The 22,058-nt window shown below is 38.8% G+C and overlaps 1 protein-coding gene across 7 annotated transcripts in view; it reads right to left on the reverse strand.

Annotated features, from left to right (window-relative positions):
- The window catches only part of LEF1 (lymphoid enhancer binding factor 1), a 127,121-nt gene that overhangs the window by 84,787 nt on the left and 20,276 nt on the right, over positions 1–22,058 (reverse strand). The gene's annotated exons all lie outside the window — the stretch shown is intronic.

The following is a 22,058-nucleotide window of genomic DNA, read 5'->3' on the forward strand; positions in this document are numbered from 1 at the left end:
GAAAGAAGCCAGCCCAGGGGTTCACTAATGACAAGAAATCCTTTACAATTACTATTGTGTTGTCACAAATTTCTTGTTCTCTTTCCTTCCATGTATTTGAAAACCACCAGCCAAACCATTTCAAAGGGAATATAGGTAGTACCCCAACTGGTCTTACAGCACATCTCACCCAGAAAATTATAGCACTCTGCCACTACAAGGAACCAGAGATTTTTAGGAATATCAGTAGTGTGAAAATGTAAGTCACAGAGAACTTATGGATGTAGAGAGTATAACTTGTACAAGATAGTAAAGACTGGACTGTGGGAAACAGAATTTAAAGTTTCAGGTGTTTTGAGCCAGGCAAAGAGAACCAGGTCAAGGACTGGGTGTCTGTCCTTGTGTCTTTCTTTTCTGGAGCCTTCCACCATGGCCCTAAATCTTCTCTGTAGGGTCTATGTTGGACATTTCAATCCCACAAGCCTTATTTAATTCTCCAGTCATTGGAGGTTTGCTACTGTAACACACGCAAAGAATTTTCTCATAATATGTGAGTGCTGGGAAAAAAACAGCAAATGAATTATGTACTGTTCTCAGGAGGGTGTCATACTCTCAAAAAATCAATACACATGCAAATCATATTACAAAAGTGAGAATATTCACCTGTTGCAGAGTTCCCACAAAGGCGCTTTTACTAATGCAGGCAGAATCCAGCAGTCAGGACCTTCACAAGGACCTTAAGTCTTACCCTCCAAAGACAAGTCAGAGGTTGAAGAAAAATAAGAAAAAGATGAACGGGGGAAGACCTCTAAATATCAATGTTTGCAATGTAAGCAAAATTATTTAGGTGTCATTTAAAAAACTATATCCATAAAAGCCTAGCAAGAGATCAGTCACTGGTAGAAAATCAAGGAAGGATCAAAAAAAAAAAAGGATTTTTGTTTTTAGACGATAAATTGATAACTGAAAGTAAAGAGTTAGACTTTTTTTTTTTTTACCTTTTGTAAAGATATTATTTTAAAGCTGACTCTAAAGAAGTTCTTTTCTAAATTATGAGGTATGTTCACTTTAAATAGGAAATAAATATATAGTTAAGATATAGCACTCATAAATATCTAAACACAGCATTACAAAAATGTAACACTGTATGTGTGTATGGGCAAGGACTAGAAAAGATAAGGAATAATGAAAAGAGTTATTTATTAGGGTGGTAAGGCAGTATATAACTTAGCGCATTTATTTCTTTCATTGTTGCTTTAATACAGATTAAAAATAGAAAGAGGAAAAAGAATCCATAAAAATGCCTATCATTAAAGGTTGTTTGTAGCAATCACATTAATATTATCACAGATAAAATAAATGAGCACTTCCCAAAGTATTAAATCATACACAACATTTTCATTTTGGAAAATAAAACGAGGTAAAACCTGAAAGAGCCCACTAGACACCATCTTCACCACTTCCTCCTCCCCCAATACCTCAAAAAATGGAATCAGGACACTTTCTTCTATTTCTGATCTTTTCCCAATTCCTGACATTACCAAACATGCTACTCCCAAGGGAAGAGGAAGAGAATAGAGAAAACCAAGTTTCCTGAACATCTTTATAGGATTCTGGCCAATTCAAAGTCTTGCTGATTATATAGAACTCTGGTCAATTCCAAATTGTTTAGATTAGCCAACCAACTCAGTAGAAAGACACAGAAACATACAATCCCTTTTCGTTCTAAAGGACCAGTGGTCAATTAAAATGCTCTTTGCCTCTAACATTCTAAGAGCACTAGAATTCCAAAGAAAATTATGTAATTTTTGGAAGAACCAATATCTCTGAATCAGTTTCTCTAAGTCTCAGAAAAAAAAAAAAAAAAAAAAAAAATATATATATATATATATATATATATACACACACACACCTCAGAATATACCTCAGAGTATGAATATATATATATAGATATATATATATATATCTATATATATATATATGTAAGGAATAGTTAGAAGCTCAAACCATATACGGACTGCATGAATTTTGAAAGCTCTGTTCTGAAAAACATGATCATTCATGAATAATAGAAAGGCAGAAGGAGAGAGAACAATCCAAGTAAAACAGCATTTTTCTAGATTCTGAGAAAATCCATATCAGAAAGGCCATATATAGAACAAACCCTGTCCTAGGTGTCCCACCTGAAAAACAAACAACAAAACTTTATGGCTTTTCTCCTCATTCTCCATAAGCCTATCCAACAACAAAATATTCCCAATTAATTCAGGCCGTATCTTGGCATTCTAATTGTTTAATAAAGTTAGAAATATTGTATACTTAACTTTGTTAGTAAAAGCTAGTTGCAAATCCAAGGCACAAAAATGTGATATTAGTATTGGGCATTTACTAGGGTATAACCCTAGAAATCACATTGTGTATTCTTTGAATAATTTTCTTAGTGGTGTCTGAAGTATCAATAATAAATAGTATCTATTTAAGGGGTGCCTGGGTGGCTCAGTTGGTTGGGCTTCCACTTCAGCTCAGGTCATGATCTTGCGGTTTGTGGGTTAGCTCTGTGTCAGGCTCTGGGCTGACACCTCAGAGCCTGGAGCCTGCTTTGGATTCTGTGTCTCCCTCTCTCTCTGACCCTCCCTTGCTCACGCTCTCTCTGTCTCAAAATTAAACTTAAAAAAAAAAAAATACTATCTATTTAGGAAAGAAACACGGTCCTCTTAAGCCATGTTACGGGAGGTAATGTTATTTACAGAGTGGGTAATCACCAATGTATTCAACAATGATCCCATTTTTCATTTGTTTTCTTCCATAATATCATCTGTCCCAATTGTCACTTACAGAAAAATAATACTTCACACACTTCCCTTTGAGTTTAAGGATGAGTTGAAATAGTCCTTCAAATCTCTCCCTTCAAAGATTTTTAAAGCACAGGAGGAATTCAGGTTAAAAAAGGAGAAAGGATAACCTGAAACACAGGTGACCAGAACCAATTATTAAGACTGCTTATATGATTCTCTTTAAATAAAACCATTGAGAGCCTGACAGACAACTATCTATCTGGATAATGCTGATGAGATCCTTAAAGGCAAAGACTAGTCTTTTATGTTACCTGACAATCCTATAATGCTGTGTTATCAGCCTATGATTATATTAACTGTTTACAGTTCATCAAAAGGCTTTCCAGTTAATTTTCTATGAGGTGAAAATAACATATTTCCTTCCCTCGTCCTCTGTAAGTTCCTTCCTGGAACTTAGCCTTGTCCCTAACCAATAAAGAAAGAGAATTAGTAAGGTATACATTTTTTAAAATCTTAAACAATATTAAAGTATTACATGTGTGCTATATAGATATCATCTTCCCTAATTTAAACCACTCAAAAGTCCCTAGGCAATTGCGTCCCTAGGCTGACACAATTATGCATGAGGCCATCACAAAAACAGACTTCCATCTATTAAACAGAATTTTGGTCGAAAGAAATACATTTGCAAACACCGAATTCTCAAGCAACGGCATCAAAGTCCATCTCCGCAAACCGCCTAAGTGGTCTAAAGAGGAGACTGCTGAAGACCGACCCGAAAGCCCTTGTTTCGAGTAGTATTCTGGAACAAACCAATATATGCTACTAGTTACAGTGATGGATTCTGTAGGCATGGGCTCTTTGGGAGCATAAATACAATTTTAAAGTTTCCAACATGCTAAAAATCAGACAAATCCTGCTCTTGTGCAGTTTATCGAACAGTGTAAACTGTATCTTATAAAAAGCTATAAATGTAAAAAGTTCCCAGGAAAAATAAAGGGGGGTGTTATATAGGGTATGATGAGAGAATGAGACTGTTTTTAGAAACCACACAAGAAATCAGGATTATTTCTTTCTAGTTGGAGTCTAGTGTTAGGATTTAGGTCAAACAGGAGGGAAATTTCAAAATGCAAGTTCAAAGTTTTTATTGATGATTTGCATGATGACCTTAATCAGGCAATGGGTTAGACAGATTTAGGAATCCAAAACATTATAGGACTAGACTGATGTGCCTACGCAAGCAAGATGAAATTCAACAGGATAAATAAGGTAAGGCACTTGGGCCTAAAGAGAATTTACTTCATACCCAAAGTATATGAGAAACATAATCCAGTCGTCTGGCTGATGGTACTGTCTTAATGCTTCCCTGTTGGTGCTCTATCTTCACTGACATTCTAGAGACAAATGAGTTCCCCAATGGGGAGGTTAACTGTTCTTTCCCCTAAGCCAGGAATACTACCCTATTCTGTAGCCCAAAAAGTCTTATACATGTCTTAAAGCACACTCTTCCCAAATGAGATTTACTCATTGTCCTAGTTAGAATCTCTTTATTCCTCCCCTATTCTCCTTCTGCATTCTGAGTTTCATTTGTAGCCCTTATAAAATGGCACCTTGGCATAGAGGAACCTGGCTCTGTCCACCAATCATACTTTGAGACCTAGAGTGCAGGCACCATGGGCCCCTCCAAGTGTTTTCTTCATGAAAAGTACTCAGTAATGCTTACTGAATTAGTATGCATCCAAATCACCTGGAGGACTTAGTAAAACAGGTTTCTGGACCTCACCTACAGAGTTCTCAGGAGATCTGGAATGGGTGTAGAAATTTAACATTTCTAAAAAGTTCTCAGCTGGTGCTGATGCTGCTAATTCAGGGACCACACTTTGAAAACCTCTGGGTTAGTTCAACCACATGAAACAGAAGTTTATCACAAAATTTTATTTAGAATTTAAACTTTACAATAACTGTACCACTCTATGTAATCAAGAGACACAGGTAATAAATGTAAAGCAATTATAGTCTTCTCCATCATCAGGTGCCTGCACTCTTGGCATGACACCCGATGTTTAGTTTACATCCTGATTCACAAAATGCACCGTGGGCTCATTTTCCCAGAGAAACTTCTGTTGGAACTGACCTTACTAGGGCTAAATCAACTGTCTTTTTGTCTTAAGTTTGTTTCTTTATTTTTCATAATCTCTACACCCAACATTGGGCGAGATCAAGAGATGCAGTTTATTAGCTGTGTCTTTTAAGTTAATAAATGTAGAGTTGATGGAGAGTTGAAAGAGGTCCAGTCTTCTACTCAATAAACTCCTTTGACGACATCCTTAAGAGATGGTTACATAGCAAGTCCTCACCCCCACCATAAATGATCTGTGTTTGAGATGCTATCACGTTGAAAAGTAATCTTATTTTATCATCAGTATGTGGGAAACTCTTCCTTAAATTAGGCTAGTATTTCCCTTTCCAAGACTTCTTTTTACCTATTGGTAGAGACCTGCAATCTCTCACCTGAAACCCTTGAACCACAAATTTTTCACTTAATTTTTCATTAGCAGAAAAGGAATACAGGACACACATTATACATTACATAGTTCCCTCAGTGGGGTCCAGGGCAGTACTCTATAATCAAACACATTTTTATTTTTGCAGTGAGGCATAGGAGTATTCATGCTTAGTGGAATAAGGACTATAAATACTTTCACGTCAGGGTCAGATTTTGCCACCAAATTTAACAAAAAACTCAATTTTCAGATTGTTTTTCAATTCCCACTTTATGGATAAAGGACTGTGGACCTGTATAATCTTGTTCTCTGTGATTACACAAAGTCTATTTCTTACTCCACATCAACTTCTTCCACTCACCTATCTGAAGACAGCCACCCCATCCCATTACCCACTATGCCTCCTCCAGGTTACCATTTCTTCTAAATTATCAACTGACACGTTAATTCAGTGTAATGAAAGAGGACTAGGGAAAAAAGTCAAGCCAAAGCCGCCTTATGTCTTTATTTAAAGTTCAAACATGCAGTCATGTAGAACGTGGGAAGAGCACCCAATGTTAGAAAAGACAAGACCTGTGGAGCTGACAGGTGAGACGGTACAGTAAACTCAAGACAAAGGGATGAAGGGTTACATTTTGCCTCTGTGATTCCAAAGCAAAGAGGAGAACTTATCTTTGTTGACCACTACTGTGTGCTGGGCACTGATTTGAGGATTTACATACCTGATCCCCAATCCTTACAAGAGCCTGATGAAGTGGGAGGCATCATCATTTTATATAGGAAGGAATTAGCACCTTGAGAAGGTAAATTACTCAAGGTCATACAGCAAGCCAAAAGTAAAACCAAGATTCTTATTGGATTCCAAGTCTGAACAGGATGCACTCTGTTCAAAAACACCAGAAGAGTACTAATGATGAATGGCTCAGTAAGTCTGTTCTTAGCCCTGCCTCTACACACGTTTTAATCAACGACCTTAGAGAGCATGAAGTGCCTGCCTTTCAAATTCCAATAGGACAAGAAAATGGGAGGAATAAAAAAAACCAGATCGCTGGATCCAAAATGGCTAAAAATATTCAAGTGACACTGAGAAGAGATTTAATATAAAAATTTGTAAGTTGTTGGTTCACACACCAACAGGTCGGAAGAAGACAGAAGTGTCAGTTGCTCAAAATTAACTTTGAGCCCTGGTGTCAAAAGGTGATTAAAACTCTAAAACCTGTGGCTACATGAATAGAACTCTAATGTCCGGAATAAGAGATGCCACAGATCATCCCGATGCTGTAGTACTCAGACCCATCTGAAGTACTCAGGGGTTCAAACCTCAAGTCTTTATGAATCAAAGCAAAACATGTAATAGGACAGGAACCAGAACAGCAAAACTTCCGAAACCAGAGGTTTGAAGTACGAAGTATGTGTGTGGCACCTGGAAGAGTGGAAAGGGGTAGGAGGAAGGCAAAAACAGCAGTCTCAAACACATGTGAAAGAGTGATTCCATTTATTTTCAGTGTTGGGCCTTAACTGCAGGTGCCCCTCCCCTCAGGGGTGGGGTGGGGTGGGGTGGGGTGGGGTGGGAGAGTGAGAAGTGAGGGAGTTACTCCTACAGCAGGTTGGCCTCACCTGGGCAAAGCTACCATGCCGTGTCTACCCTCCAGAAAGTTAGGCTGGTCCCCCTAAGTCCCTCCTGTTCCCAGTGTCTAGATTACAGGCCTTGAAGAGGGGCCGTAGGCAACAACGCCCCTGCTTTGTCTGTAGAAAACCTCTAACAGAGGGAATTGGGAGCAAGTAGGCTGGCTGAGTGACACTTCAATGGACTGCCAGCAGGGGAGAGATTTTTAGGCAAGCACTGACTTGTAGCCCTCCTCTAGCCCTAGGTGTAGGTAATTATCCACTCGGAATCCTTCAGGGGCTAACCCAGCTTGGAGCCTGCAATTCCTCTGCCCTCCTCCCACTCACCCCATGGGCTGGCTCCAAGGAATCTCTTCTTTTTGGCCTCATCACAAGCCACCCCCACCAAATGTACATCAAACAATATGTATGATTAAATACATCCTTTAAAATTCCTTAGGCTGATTTCTTCTTTACCCATCCATAAAGAAAACCAGTCAGAAAGTTATTAGACAAACGGGCAAACTGAACAAAAACTGGTCTCATTTTACCTAGAAACAGTGCAACCACTCATAGGAAAGTGAGGATCCGAGGCAAGAAGACTTAATTAAATCTTTCAAAAGTTAAAATTCAGGTAGAAAAACAGAACATGATAGACAAAAGAAGGGGAAACAACAACAACAAAACCCTGATGTTAAATGCAAAATAACTTCCAGAGGATTATACTAAAAACTTTAAAATCATAAAACATAACTCATCTTTTCTAAGATGCACAAGTATTACAAATTCTATAAAGAATTCTTATTAAATGTTTATCCTTGTAACATTTCTGCTTTGTCCTTCTGCTATACATAGCCCCTCCAAGCCTTTAATCCTTCAGTTGCACTGGCTATTCAACCAAGTATTCTAAAATCAAAGGATTATTCTTTATGGAAACATTTATTTGTATGCTAAATTGCCAGTTCAAATACTTCTAATGAAATAACAGGGGGGCCTGGGTGGCTTAGTCGGTTAAGCAACCGACTTCTGCTCAGGTCATGATCTCACAGTTCACAAGTTCGAGCCCCGCATCAGGCTCCGTGCTGACAGCTCAGAGCCTGGAGCCTGCTTCGGATTCTGCGTCTCCCGGTCTCTCTGCCCCTCCCCTGTTCGTGCGCGCGCTCTCTCTCTCTCTCTACCGCCCCCCCCAAAATAAATAAACATTAAAAAAATTAATAAAAAAAAGAAAAATAACATACATCTCCTTGAATATCCTTTTTTTGGTTTTGTTTTTAAGCTTTATTTATTTTTCAAGATTTTGTTTTTATGTAATCTCTGCACCCAACATGGGGCTTGAACTCACAACTTTGAGATCAAGAGTCACATAACCTACCAATTGAGCCAGCCAGGTACCCCTGTTTTGTTTTTAAGCTTTAGATATTTATGCTACATAGTAACATTCTAGGTTTGGGTATCCCACACAAATCTCTAGAGCTCAACATTGCATACAGGATCAAATACCAGAAGTGTACCTTTTAGGGCTCTTCTAACTGCAGAGTTAGAGTTATGATGTCCATGTTTATAAAGTATATTTAATCATGCCTGAAAATCACTTAGGGTCATGTGTCCTCCAACAAGATTTGTATTTTTCTTTCAAAAGCATAAATGTTTGTGATTATATTTGCTATGCTTGTAAGATTTTGAAATAATGTTCTAACTCAAAATAGCCAAGAGCAAAATGAGAGATATCTTCCAAATAATTTTTATGAAGTTCTCTACACAGAGGTATGTAGTAACTAAAAATTAAATAGTCCCAAATAAGAGCTCTGGGCATTCCTTTAAAATTCTAAGAGGTTGGTCAAACTATCACATTGTACACCTTAAATATATACAATTTTTATTTGTCGATTATACCTCAATAAAGCTGGGGAAAAAACCTGAAAGGCTGGCTGATCTTTTCTGCTAAGGACAAAGCTATTTAACCCAGACTAAGTTTCTTTTGGCTTCTCAAAATTTCAGTGTTTTCATTTTAAATACTTTTAAGTTAACTTTAATTAACCCTAATTAATATATTTTGGTGTCCTTTCCCTAAATTCTTCTTCAAACAGTGCAGGAAAGGGCAAAATCATTAAATACATTTTTCAACGTATTTTTACAAAAACACTACAAGCATCTCAAAGTTAGACATTTCCTATTAAACCAGAAGGCCAAGTGATATTTTAAGTAACATCAAGTTACCTTCACACTACTACTCAGATTTGCAATTTAGAGTCTGTATGTGATAAAACTGCCCTCAAAGACCCGAGGTAGAGAGAGAAAGGTAAGGCAGTGCGGCCAGTCTGATGGCACTAGGCGGGTGTGCTGGCGGGTGAGGGGAGCAGTCTGACTGCAGGAAGGACAGATATTAGTTACTACACTGTCCAGAGTCTAGTTTCATCCCGAAGGACCATTAACAATCTAGTAACCTGAATCCTGCTTGTGTCACCCACCATATCCCTGAACATTATACACTTTACACCCTTAACCCATATATTGACTCAAAATATTTGAAATATGGCCTTCCTTTTTACCATTCCAAATGCTAGTGAATTACATATGCACATACTCTGTGATATGAACTTAATATTGTCCTACAGAATTTATCCAACTAAATATACCATTTGTTAAATTTAAAAATTTTCTTCCTTTGAAAGAGATAAGCTTTTTCCTTTAGTATATTAAAAAGGCTAGAAAATAAATACAAATTATGTTTCTTCCCTAAGTTTCAAATTACTGAAACCTAGAGTTTAAAGAATTATTAACCATATATTTTCTCCCATGATCATACAGCCCTTACAACCACCACACCAAAACCTCCTATTTGTGCATCTTCAATAGAAACTCAGGCTTAGATAAAACAGGCTGGACTCAACATTTCCCTCCAGAGCCTAGGCTCTACTCTAGGAGTAGGACACAGAGAAATTCAAATATCAAAAATGCATACATAGATAAGCTAGTACATCTCAAAAAGTTAGTAAGAAAACGCAAATAATGTTTTAAATTAGGGCAGAATAGACTGTTGTTAGCATTCTAACAATGACAATAGCTATCATTTATTAATTAGCACCTAAATGTCGTGTATGCTTCGCATTGGCATTGCCTTTACACAGGGCCCATGGGTAGCTACTACTAACAGTCTCATATTAGAGATAAGGAAAAGGAGGATTAGAATACTTAAGTAATGTGTTTAAGGTCCCAGAGCCATTAAGTGGTGGAACTAGGACTGAGGTACCGGCGATCCAATTCACAAACTGGAAACACTGCGTCGCATGCACACGTATCTACACGAGGGTAAATATGCCTGACAGTTTACCTAGCATATACGTCTCTACATAAAAGGGGTTTAGGAACAGCAATCTGGTTGGACGAGGGGATTAGCTCTATCCTGAAGAATGTTTTACTTAGCACAGGTGTTTATTTGGGGTGGTTAAGAATATTACTGCTGGAGATTATGGAGGCCAGCCCCCCACCCCCACCCCGACCCCCCACCCTGGCCATCCCACTTCCCAGCCAAGCCCTTGCAGCTGCCACTGGCCATATGAGAGTAAAAGAGTTCAGAAGGTAGGGCTGGGACGTCAGGAATTCCAAGGTTCTCCCACGTGGGCCAGACTGGAGCTTGCTGGAGCACGGCACCTCTGTGCAACATTCACCAACTTGCCCCTTTTTCCTCCCCTGCTTTCTTTCCTTCCTCGAATGTAAACATGAAGCCACTTATAACTACATCCTCTAAGGAGCCTGGAAGGATGACAAGAAGGGATTAAAGATAGGAAACGGCAGAGAGAGACTGGAGTGGAACTGCTAGCTGAACCCAGCCGGAAGGAGAGTCAGAGGACAAAGGCCTAAAAGTACAGACTGTGATTTTCTACCATTGCTTAATTATAAGAAACTAGAAAGAATCTTCATTCCACTTCTTCTCTCGGGGCCTACAGCACATACTCTAAGCTTCAATGTTTATAATAAAGTACATTCATTAATAGTTCAAAAAATTTTTAGCCTTAGATGTGTGGAAATGGCTCTGCCATCTTTCTGCTCATTAACTCTCTGCTAGGAAATAAAGGCTGCAACCCGCAGTGTGTGGTTGTTTTCCATTTGAGTTTATTTAATTTTCAAAACAGTGAGTCATCTGAACTATGCAAATGAAAGCAATGATGGTTTTACTCAAATGATTAACCATAGTTTACACATAAAACAAGTTTCTTTAAATAGCAGGGCATCTAGTTCTACGATGCCAACCTAACTACCCTCTTTCCCTTAAAATCTGGAAGCTGATTACCCAGCAAGGGGCAGACCAGGCTCCACAGTGGTTAGGGACATGGATGTTGAGGCTGGCTCCTGGACAGAAGCTCAGGTACACTATCAGTGAGGAAAATAAAGAGAAATCGAGGGAAAGGTAAGAATGAAAACTGAGGTGCCATTTTATGAAAGACCTTAGGGAAGCTAAGAAGGAACTGTATTTTAGATAATCTCAAAAATGTTTACAGCTACAAATATCTAAAGGCATAATCCACCCCCCCTTCCCCCCCCCCCCCCACGTAACTTGGATTCATAAAAATGCATTCTGGCTCATATATCAAAATGCTAGCAAAAATCCTTCAGATAGTTAATCTCCAAAAATATCTGACATTACCCACAAGAAACAGGAAAAACACAGATTTCTTACCTCAAAAATAATTCATGGGGGCTTTCTTGCTCTCCTTAGAAATTTGGCTTGAAGAAAGAACACACACTATAGAGATTTGCCTTATTTTTCATGTAAGTCTACAGCTTTCAACAAATGTTAAAAAAAAATCCTCTTCTCAATTTATATTCAAAATATCGAGGGATTATCGAAACCTCTAATTTGCTGTTGGAAGTCTGTGGCGAGTTTTATACCTTGAGTGAAATGCAATCTAATTCCTATGTGGTTACATTTAAGAGGGAGGGGGCAACTTTACTGAAACCCATGCTCCAGGCAGCCCTGGAGCAGACTGGATCCAGTCGGAAAAGAACTGGCAACCCTAAAACTTTTTGATAAGATAAAAATTCATTGATGTTGGCTCACATGAGGCCCACTTCAGCTCTGCACTTGTCCTCCCGGTTTCCTTGGCATATCTGCTCCTTTCCTCTATCTGCTTTAGCATAACTTTATTTTTCTCTTTTATCTTTCGATAACTGCACCCAGGGACCGGAGGGGATTGATTTTTTGTTTTGACTTATTGTTTGAAGATCTGTAACTCAAAGCAGCTCTCACGCCTCTGATGTCTAAGCTGGAGCGGCATAAAAGGTAAACCCGGGCCTGGGTAGCAAGCTGAGCGGCAGCAATACCATTTTATAATCAGCCATCTAGGTTTTCATCTTATTTTGCCTCCCCCCCCACCCCCCCTCCTCCCATAGCCGGGCTAGCTGGCAAAGTGTGAGGTTACTCCTATGCCTTTTTGAGGTGACAAGAGCAAGTTAAAATAAAAATAAATGCCTCGACAGCTTTGCGTGCCAGGGCTCTGAGATTAAATACACTTCTACTTAAAGCAAAAAGTTATTTCCTACCTAGAAAAAAGGCCCTGCTTTTATTCACAATGAAAGGAGACTTAAACGCATTTCAGAAGGCTGCTTTAGAAAAATAACATTTGAAAACAAGGGAAGATAGTGCAACTGACAAACCATTTTTCCAAAGGGCTTAAATCAAGATGCAAAAACAATGCTTTTTTGAGGCAGATTAGTGAACTCAAAACAAAAATGTCACTCCTGAACCAGAAGATGTTTAGAAAGACTCACATATATGAGGTTAGAAACTTTGGTTGTGTTTTCAGTTTGGTGTCAGGATACACTCCAAATTAGCAAAAGTAATAACCCAAAGTTTGCTTTCTCTCTCCTAGAATTCTCAAATTATAGGATTATTTTGCCTTAATTCAGCTACTATCAGATTCAAATGCTAGTATACATATATACAAAAACCCACAAGAGTTTTTGAGGGTCTGTTTCCTGAAGTTGTTCAGCTTGCTGAAATATGGTTACATATGCAAACATTATCTCCCAATTGTAACCTCATTTTCTGCTCTGCTGGACAGCGTGACCAGCATTTGTCATCATGCCTCCCCCGCCTGCCACATCATTCATACGTCTATAATTGTCATCAAGATGTGGCATGTCAGCAGGACTCCAGTGTTCTCTGCTCCCCGTCTCCACACAGTCACTCAGGTAACAAACCCGTAATCTCGTCCTGTTTTCATGATGGTTGAATTACACATAATTGTTTCTGCACAGTGATTGATTTCTGCCTGAATAGAGACCTCTGCCTTTTCTCAATGCATGCGAGTGGCAGCCAAGTCTCTCCATCTAGGAGGAGGCAGCAGCCTTTGAAGAGATCAAAGCCAAGGCCGCAAGCAGTTGTGCGCCCTGGGAATATGGAAAGCCTTTATGCTCTCAACCCCATTTCCAGCATCATGTTGGATTGCAGCTGCATTACATTCTGCCAGCATTCTTAATGCTTTTAGTATTGACTCTGACATCACCGATAGCTGTTTTAAAGTAACAAAAGCCGAAAGATGACTTATTTTCACAACTCTGTAATTGGAACATGCAAAGATGGGGGTGGGGAAGCAAGAATGAAGGGGAGGGAAGTACATTTGCTTTTAATTTAAAGCAGCACAAAAGAAAGCCAGCAAAAAAAAAAAAATTATATAAGTTTCCACAAATGAAAAACATGTCTTTCATATGGAAAAACCAGCAGGGGCATTTTTATAACTCAGACCACACAAAATGAACTGATGGTTAAATACACACTTTTTCAAGCCTAAAGGGTAAAACGAAAACGATGGGGTAAGTGATTCCAATTGGGAAAGGGACTCTAACATGCTTTCAGTCTGAAGACCTTGAAGACACCTGATGCAAGGTGAACCACTGAGCTGCTGCTCAAGACCTGCCCCTCCCCCCCTCACCTGCTCCCTTTCAGTCAATTCAGCAGAGCTAAAATTTGCATGTGTAATAAATCACATTATTTGGGAAATTGTAAGTGCATAATTCCTTATTAATAAGAGAGGAAAAAAAGTCAAAAGAGGTTTTCAATTCCAGCTCCATACACACAGGCACAATTCAGTCTGCCAAGATTATACCTTGATATTTGAATCAAAACGTGAAGCCACCGAACAAGGCAGAAAAAATCTTAAGGGTACAATAACCAAAATATATCAACACCAGTATGCTACTCTTTCTTAAAATAGCAAATAAGAGTCAAGGTATTTCTGATTTAAAAAAAAAAATTAGGACATTTTGGTTGCTATTATTAAGCACATTGTGCAAATATATCCATTATTGCATTTAAAATCAACCCAGAAAAGAGCAGGTCAACTAATTACCATCATACTAAGTCTTTAGGGTTACATATGGTGCTATATATGTCCCTAGGTATCAGAAAACCCTCTGATATTTCTTACATGGCTATTTTCGAAAATGTTTGCCCCAATTCATGTATGTAGCTCTATAGAAAAACTCCAAATTAATAAATGGCAAGGCTTTAGGATGAAGAGAATGGGAAAGCATAAGAATTTTTAAAGAATTTATAAAATTGAATGCATCCCATTTATTAACGCTCCCTTTTCACAAAGATTTAATATTGCTTATGTAGATACTAGTCAATGAACTATCAGTTTTTTACTTTTCCTAATCTATGAAGTTCTGAAATTTACTGACATCGAAGAAATGACTCTGAAATAACTGCCTCCTTTCATTTTGTACAAAATCTCTTAGCTCTGAGACACGAAGTAATTGGTGAACAAAAGCTGCCTTTGTCTATTCGATAGGATTTTGAATCAACAGGCTTAGTTGTAAGGTACCAAACTGTACATTTTGTCTGAAAAATTTGTCTGAACTGGAAAACTCTTTAGCAGCTTGCCTACCTCAGTTTACTGGGTTACGGTTCCGATGTTTGTTTTATTTGGGGTTCATTTTGCTTGTTTGTTTTTGGAGGAAGGTGTGCAAACTACACGAATTTAGAAATACAACACCAAAATGCAGTAAGAAAAAATGAATCATAACATTTCAAAGTCCAGATTTTCTTCTCTCGGAAAAATACTCTCTTTCCTTAATTTTACCATTTTGAGAAGAAAATGCCAGAAATAGGGTCCAGTTATTAAATATTCTTCCCTAGGTTGCATTCCTAATAAGCTTATCACATTTTCCATATCCCTAGGCCCCAATCTAATTTCAGATTATCACGCGAAAACCATTTCTTTTAGGATTCCATCATTAGCCTTCTCCAGCCAACTAACAGGCTGAACAGCCGGTGGACACATCCCAGACCTCTCGCTCACACCTAAGCAAAGCAAAGCAAATCAAATCAATACAGGGGAGACTGACTGAACCCAGGTCCCCTGTTCACAAACAAGCATGCCACTTTTGCCAGATTCTTTCCAGTGAGTCCAATATTCTTCAAGACCCTCCTTAGAGAAACCGAATTTGGAATTTTAGTCGCCTGAACTGCATGTGAGGTGACAGAGCACCAACCTCGAGACAGACACCACGGCGGCTGAGCAGAGACGCACGAAAAGCACACAGTAGCTCAGCAGCCGCAGCAGCCGTGGGCCCCACATACTCCTAAGACTACCCCTCAGCAAAAATTGCCATAATTGAGAATTGCAGTGACAACACTGTAATAACACACAGGAGACTCGTTATATAGCATAATCTATATGCTGGCCTATTTATTTTTCCCTTCAGGAAAGAATATAATCTCTTGGAGGACCTGGAGGGTTTAGATGCTGCTTACTGAAAAGAAAATAAAACTGCATCAGAGGTGAGGACTGGGGGAGGCGAGCTGAGTAAGAAACAGGACCAATAGGCACAGCCAGAGGGCTGGGATCCCTCCAGGTGAGGCATTTGAATCGCTCCACACAAATAAACATTTATTCTTAAAACCTTAAATAATCAGATTCCATGCTTTCCTTTGATAAACCATTTCAATGTTTATTAATCCCTCCCTCTGAAGTAATTCTTCCAGCCTAAATTCCTTCAACGATTTAAGCCCATTTCCTTTGGATATTTCTTCAGCAAAGAACAAAGCTGGTCATAATGGTCACAAACTCATGTCAAAGAAAGTCTTAGAGAGGTTTCAAACTGCCCTCCTGCCTTCTCCAAGCCAAATGACCAGCTTCCTATCGGGCAGATCTCTGTGGGGACCAGCAAAGAGTTCCGCCATCAAGATCCACACGAACAAGGCAAGATGTGGACAGTGCCCAGTATTCAGCCTGCTCGTCAAAGCCTGAGAGCCAACTCGCTCAGGGCCTTCTTTTCCAGTGCTTTCACCACATGTGCACACAGTGCATATTTGGTTTCAAACAGCAACCATGCCAGCACAGACATCTAACCCAGGGAAAGGAAGGCGGCAGAATCCCCACACAGCTGCTGAAGGGTGGGGCTGCACCAGGGTCCCAGCACAGCCTCAGCCCGGCACCGGGGGCGCAGAAGTCCAGGTGGTTCTCTGAGCAGCCCACAAGTAACCCACGGAGCAGACAACTGACACAACCAGACAGAAAGAGAATGAATTCCATAGTGCTGTGTAATCTACTGGTCTCAGAAACAACCTTCCTGTGAAACACATAGCAGCCAGACTGTGAGAAGTGGCCTACTGGAACAGACAGGAATATAGTTCCAATTTACTTTCTCCATCAGTCTACAGCAGTGGGTTCTAATGGACTATACACTAAGAGTACACAGCATCACCCATTGGGGTACAGGAAGAAAATATGACAATGCCAATATATATTTTTATGTTAAAAAACTTAAGCTTTATAAAAACATTCAATATGCGGGTTGTCACTGGGGCCCCCATTTGCTCTGTTATGTCAGATAGGCAAGAGTGCTAGGTGGTCTGAAAATAATGCTAATAATGCAAGCGCAAGCAAACATTAAGAAAATGGCAAAGCTAACACTTATCCTACTTCTTTCTAATACCAACTCTTTAAGAGCCTGCATTAGAGCTAAAATCTTCAACAAGATCTGAGAAGAAGCTGACCAAGATAATAGAAATTATCAATTTTTACTGGCATTATGGACTTGCAGCTTCCATCAATGACCATAAACATTGCCTTAAGTGTATGTAATTATCCAAGTTATTAGATAATTATGTAATTCAGGTATTTAATTCATAATTATAAAAGTTTTTTAGCTGATAGGGACCTATAATAAAAAAATTCTCAAGGGTACCTGGGTGGCTCAGTTGATTGAACCTCTGACTCTTGATTTCAGCTTAGGTCAGGATCTCAGGGTCATGGGATCGAGCCTCATCGGGCTCTGTGCTAGGTGTGGAGCCTGCTTTGAAATTCTCTCTCCTCTCTCTCTCTTCCCTCTCTCTCTCTCAAAAAAAAAATTCTCAGCACTGATTTATAGATCTGAATTATCAATTAACTTTGACTTTCTTTCCTCTCCAGATAGACTAAACCAACTCCTTTTTTCAGTGCACTGATACTTGTATCTGCATCAGGGAAATGATCTAACCTCAGGGAAGTAAGATACTGCTATGAAAAGCCAGAAGGAAGAAGGAATGAAGTAGTGATACACACTACAATATGGACAAACCTTGAAAATACTATGCAAGGTGAAACACATCAGGCGCAAAGGACCACATATTATGATTCCATTCTTATAAAATGTCCCAAACAGGTAAATCTACTGAGACAAACAATAGATCAGAAGTTGCTTCGATCTGGGGTGGGGGTGAGGGAATGGGGGACTACGGGGATGAGAGCTCAAAAGCAAGAGGTTACTACTCTCTGAGGTAATGAAAATGTTCCAAAACTGACTGTGGTAATGGTTGCATATATCCATTAAACTATACACTAAATGAGTGAACTATTATCATGAGTTATATCTCAATAAAACTTTATTTTAATTTTTTTTTAATGTTTGTTTATTTTTGAGAGAGACAGAGCATGAACAAGGAGGGGCAGAGAGAGAGGGAGACACAGAATCCGAAGTAGGCTCCAGACTCAGCTGTCAGCACAGAGCGCAGCACAGGGCTTGAAGTCACAAAGTGTGAGATCATGACCTGAGCCGAAGTCGAACACTTAACCAACTAAGCCACCCAGGCACCTCATCAATAAAACTATTTTAAAAATAAGTAACCATTGAATAAATGTTTGCTGAATAAGTAAATTCCTCCTCCCCCAGTTAAAGAAAAAAAAAAAAAAAAAGCCAAGGGGAAAAACCTCCTGGATGTCATCTCCCCAAGTAAAATTACAATGTAGCTTAATCCTTGTCCACGGAGGTACTTGTGACTTTAAAGCAACAAAATGTTTACTCATGAAGATGCAGCATCTGGATGACAACTGTGGGCAAGGAATTCTAGAAATATATGGGGGTGTGAGAAGAGGAGGAAAGCAAAAAATCAGTATGGGCTGGTTCTCTGAAGGCAGACCTTTAGTGGTAAGCAATTCAACCCAATGAATTACTCGTTAGATGTCCAGATCTCCCCTGGTATTAAGTTTGCACTTTTGGTGCCCCCAGAAAGTTACTAACACACGAGATGCCCTCCCAGGGCCAGGCAAAAGTAGTATTAGGTCAATTTTCTACCTTTCTCAAATACCATCAGACCTTGCTTTACTCCTAGAGCAGAAAAACCTCCTTTGCCAAAGCACTGAATTCAATTCTGATGCCTTCAGTACTGATAAAACAACCTGAGAGAAATGCAAATGTGTCTTCATCTCTGATCTGGCTCAAAGGTCTGGTACCAAGAAGCCCAGGAGCTTTTAAACAAGGAAAGCACACTAACATGACTGTGCCTTCTTAGTCCACACAAGCCATTTGTTATTACCACTTCCAGATAAGAAAACTAATGCCTAAAGTGGTCAGCAACATGTTCAGATACATAGAGCTGGTGAATGATTTGCTTGACTCCACATCAGTATTTTTTGCCCACCATAAAATTACCAACAGAACTTAAAAAAAAAAAAAAAAAAGTAAAAGCCCTCTAACTTTTCATTTTTCCTCTGGTAGCCAAGTATTTTCAAATTTCACATTGCATACACATTACTGAGTTCACTCAAAAACTATTAAAATAATAAACACAAAATAAACATCCCTGTTGTCCCTAAATTTTAACTGCTTTTTCATTTGAAGGTTAAATGTCTTATTTCCCTTGCCACTACACAGAGACCTCTGTTCCTTCCTGATATCCAGCCATCTTGGGAGGAAACATTTTTTTTTTTTTTTTTAATTTGATCTCTAATTTCCCCAATCAGGTACATAAGAATCCCTCATCAAATCTAGTCAATATGATCTTGCCTTACTTAACTCTGCTTGTAGCTTAGAATTATTTGATAAATTGTATATGTGGCTGAAAGCAAACATCCTCAGGCCTGCAACTCACAGGTCTAGTTTAGCACTTTATTCCTGGCACACAGGGATTCCCTGCCATGGATTTTGACCAAATATTTCCTCAGTTAACTAGGCTACATCATTTTCAAAGCTGCATTTCCAAACATCACCCAATGTTTCAAACTGTGAGTAAAGAAACAGAAACAAAGGTAAAAGTCATTTTCCCGTTAGACACCTAGCAGAAAGCTGATCCTGGATTTGGGCTCAGTCCACCGCATGATACAAATAAATGAAAAATTGTCTTTTTTCATGAGATTCTGTTTGCCCAATTCTAACTGTGGTCAAGTTTGACAATAACTATTTTAAAACATGGTTAAAGAGTACACAGAGCGGATGTCTTACAAATAAAGGTTTCTGGTGATTGTGCTAATAAAACAGTGCCATAGTACCAATAACATGAAACAGAAGAGGGTGTAACTCCTAGCTCTTGTTCTTACCAATACCAGTTAACTTGGCAGCAGTGTTTATAAACTTTTTCATTTAAAATGTTTTATGGGGCGCCTGGGTGGCTCAGTGGGTGAAGTGCCTGACTTCAGCCCCAGGTCATGATCCTGCACTTCCTGGGTTTGAGTCCCAAGTCGGGCTCTGTGCTGACAGCTCTGAGCCTGGAGCCTGCTTCAGATCCTGTGTCTCCCTCTCTCTCTGCCTCTCCCCAAAATAAACAAACATTAAAAGAAAAATGTTTTATGATGGGGACGCCTGGGTGGCACAGCTGGTTGAGGGTCCGACTTCGGCTCAGGTCATGATCTCATGTCATGAATCATGAGTTTGTGCCCTGGATCAGGCTGTCTGCTGTCAGCACAGAGCCCGCTTTGGATCGATCCTCTGTCCCCCTTTCTCTGCCCCTCCCCTGCTTCTGCTCTCTCAAAAACAGACATTAAAAAATAATAATAATAAAATCTCTAAAAAAAAATTAAACACGTATTAAAAAATAAAATGTTCTAGAGATGGTTATTTTTTTGTTCTAGGTTACCTAATATACATGACCTTTTAATTTAAAAAGTATTTATTAAGCAACTTTCCTGGCCCAACCAGAACAGAGCTATCTACACAACCACTTTTAAACAAGTACACCAAACAGTCTCTACCATGCTTCAAATGGGCCGCGTTAAACTGCAAGCAGGTAAAGAGAGAATGGCACATTGTAAAAACTGCAGTCACGTGGAGCTGCCGAAACAGGCTGTACCACGCCAGGAGACCTGGCTCATCTCTGCCCGTCCGGGATCCCAGGGTCTGCACTACTGATGCTGCTTCTGCACAAGTTCATGTTTACAACTGTAGGTGCTGCACAAGTTCATGTTTACAACTGTAAGCTCACTAAGGGTGGTGACTACCTTCACGGACATATACCCACAATATGGCTCAGCACAATGACTTTCAAAGTAAGTATACCTTCCATGAATATCTATGGGATGAATGACATATCATTCCTGAAATAAACATTCTCTGGTGTTTGTCTTCATTCTACCAAGATACTTGTTTACAGTTTAGGGTTAGTGCAGAGAGAACAGAGACAGGTACAACAACAGACATCTTCTTCTGAATAGTGAAATGGAATAAAGTGTCCTTTCTGGTTACTACACCATACTACCAGGGACAAAAGAGTTTTATTAGCATCTTCTTTCCTGAAAAAAAAATACAAGAAATGAACCAAGCTAATGCCAGAAAGCATTTTAATTAAGTAGCTAATTGTTTATACAATAACCAGCAAGTAGATCTCAATTGTGTCGTTATAAAGAAACAGAAAAATCATAATTTTGTTGTAGAATTGTTTTGAGCCATTATTTTAAGAGTAGTTGATCAAAATGATTAATATGCTTTACAGATAAAAAGCTCACATAAACTCATAAAGATATGAACAAGCAATTCACATAAATATGTAACCACATAAACGTAAATATGTAAATACATATTTATAATCTACTTGATTAGATTTCTATTTAAACCTATACAACCAGAGAATACCTATCCTTAGAAATCTATTTAAATCTATATAACCTATAAAAAGTAGATTACAGATTATGTATGTTTTTAACAGGGTTTCATTTTAGCAGGATTAAAAATTTTTTTTAATGTTTTTATTATTTTTGAGAGAGAGAGGGAAACAGAGCATAAGCAGGGAAAGGGCAGAGAGAGAGAGAGAGAGAGAGAGAGAGAGAGACAGAATCTGAAGCAGGCTCCAGGCTCTGAGCTGTCAGCACAGAGCCCTATGCGAGGCCCGAACTCACGACTGCAAGATCATGACCTGAGCCAAAGTCGGGCGCTTAACCAACTGAGCCACCCAGGCACCCCGTCATTTTAGCATGATTTAAAATAAAAATAACGTTCATAACTGAAAACATAATCAATAAATTGAAATATTCTCATAACTGGATAGTATCCAACCATAACTGACGACCCAGACCTATATTTATTCACATAAAAAGATGAGCACATGATACATTTTTAAGGAAAAAACATTGTAATAAAAATAATCTTATGAACCCATTTATAAAAATGCTGGTATTGTAAGTATAGATGCAGAAAGAAATCTGAAAATGTGTGTGTGTGTGTGTGTGTGTGTGTGTGTGTGTTTGTAAATGAAACATTGTATCTGAATGGTGGAAACATATTTTTAATTTATTTTCTCTATTGTTTAATGAGTTCCCTCAATTTTTTAAAAAATATATTGCTTCTTAATAAAAAAAAAAAAAAAGGCATTTTTTTTTGAGAGAAAGAAGACTGCTCCTAGTAAGTATCTTCATAACAAGAAAAGTTTCTTCACTTTTTAAAGGAAACCCACTGTTGCAACTTCTCAGGAATGATCATCATT

This window comes from Panthera onca, chromosome B1, assembly GCF_046562875.1.
Source record: "Panthera onca isolate mPanOnc1 chromosome B1, mPanOnc1 haplotype 2, whole genome shotgun sequence".
In the NCBI taxonomy this organism is placed as follows: domain Eukaryota; kingdom Metazoa; phylum Chordata; class Mammalia; order Carnivora; family Felidae; genus Panthera; species Panthera onca.